This window comes from Lolium rigidum, chromosome 7 (assembly GCF_022539505.1).
Source record: "Lolium rigidum isolate FL_2022 chromosome 7, APGP_CSIRO_Lrig_0.1, whole genome shotgun sequence".
NCBI classification, from domain to species: Eukaryota; Viridiplantae; Streptophyta; class Magnoliopsida; order Poales; family Poaceae; genus Lolium; species Lolium rigidum.
The window spans coordinates 16,313,011-16,315,104 of record NC_061514.1 but is presented as its reverse complement, the minus strand read 5'-3'; positions in this window follow the sequence as shown (position 1 = coordinate 16,315,104).

Sequence of the window (2,094 nt, the reverse complement as noted above, 5' to 3'; positions counted from 1 at the left end):
TCTCCGCGAAGCCACTATCGACAAAGCCAACGCCCGAGGGCACCTTGGCAATATACACCGGGTATCCATTATCTTTCTCCCCGAGACGCCGCTCCTCCATAAACTGAATACCGTCAACCGTAGATCGCATAGGACCGGGTGCGGCATCGTACAATCTTTGAATTAGCATCCGCTCACCCGACACATGCACCCTCGCCTCGATATTCTTGGGCAACCGGTGGCCCGTCCCGAGCACGGATAGGTGCCTGGCCGGGCCGCGCGACTTGTCATCCTTCTTTTCTTTCTTTTCCGTCCCTTCGGCTTCATTTTTACCGGGACCGCATTCTCCTCTTCGCAAGCCTTCTTCGAAGTGTGTTAGGACCGATAACACTTCTCACCCTCGGCTATCGGGCCGAGTCTCGGTGAAGCTCGGCAATCGGAGGCGTCTCCCCGAGAACGTAATAGGCGCCGCTTGTTGCAAAAGGTTTTCCCCTCGGCGGCAGCTTGGAGAGGGTTGGCTACTGAGATCGTAGTCCATCACCCCAAAATCGGTTGCAGTCCAGGCTGGCGAACGCATCGTCCTCGTCCGGACCGTCGTTCGGATCCCGTGCCATCCGCATGTCCACATCAGCTGATGGCGGCACCGTTGGGGTGGTCTTGCCATGGCTTGGCGCCGGCATGGCTTGGGGTGCTGTCCGTGGGGTGGTGTCGCTCGCCCCCAAACGAATCTGGCTCTTTGGCCAAACCATGGACCAATTGAAGCATTGGTGGAGGGCAAGGACCTCGATCATCTTCGTCGGCACCATCGGGTTGAAAGGGAGGTACCACGTCGTCGTAGCCGCTAAGCACCCGAATCCGCCTGAATCCTATACACGTCGGGTTGCATGGGTCTACCGTGTAATCGGCGGTTGCTCGGTTGAACGATTTTGGCCTTGGCAACATCGATCAACTCGCCGTTCACAAAGTGTGGAGAGTGCATGGGACGTCGACGGCGGAGCTCGCGGAAAACATGTAGGGCGTTAGGGATGGCTAGCTAGTCAAAGGATGGGATATGGAAGTCATTGGCCGAGGGTTGGTTACCGTGATGGCGTCCGGTCTTGGCTAAGGTCGAGGCACCGCCGGCGACGGCGTGCAACCGATGGAGTGGCCGCTTGATGGCGCGGTGCCGGGCGGCGTATTATCCGCGTGCCGACGGGTGCATTGAGCTGAAGTAATGGCGCCGCGGAGACACCAAGGTTGGCGCCGCGGGAGCCACCACGGCTGGCGCCGCGGGAGCCACCAAGGTTGGCGCCGCCGGAGACACCATTGTTGCCGCCCGCGGACTCACCGATGGCTCCACGTTGTGGGGAGTTGTCGCCCGCGAAACTCGGGAACCGGGTTCCCCCTTTGTCCTCCCCTTATACCACGCGTCCCGCACCGGCAACCAAGGTAGGGATGAGGGAGCTAAGCGTCGTGCCCACTTGGTCCTCCACTCTGCCGTCGTTGCGTCCTCTCGCGTGGCCTCCACGATTTGTTGCACTTGTTGCCGCACTTGCTCCTCGACCTAATGTCTGGATCCGCGCAACTTGTGCCTTGAGCCGTGCGACCTCCTTCTCATCGATGGGGGCTTTCTCTCCTTTTTCCCCGACTTATAGTATTCTCGACCATTTCATAGAGCATCCTTCGCCGGCCACACGACCAGCCGACGTCGGCTTACTCAATGGATCCCTCTTCTTGTGGGCATTCAACGCCCTATTTAAAGGGTTGTCCCAAGGGGCACACTGCGAGGAGCTCATGGACCCCGCGCCGCTACTAGCTTCCTTTTCACTTTCCGCAGCGATCTCCTTAGCCTACGGGAGGAACATGCATGAACCATTTAGAAATTTGGATTCATCAATAAGAATGCAACCATAAAGGAGCTAATTAAGCGGTGCATTCTCTTACCGAAGAGCCTCAAACTCCTTCACATCCGGGAGTGGTGGTGAGCTCCTTTGTTTTCGGGTCAAGACGGTACTCGGGCCAGGAGAAAGTTCCCGGTTTGCTTGTTTTTGTATTGCGGGAAGAGGGGCTCGAGGCCGTTCTTCACACGCTCCTTATCCGCGGCGTCCCATTTCGGTTGCGCCACCCTAAAACCGC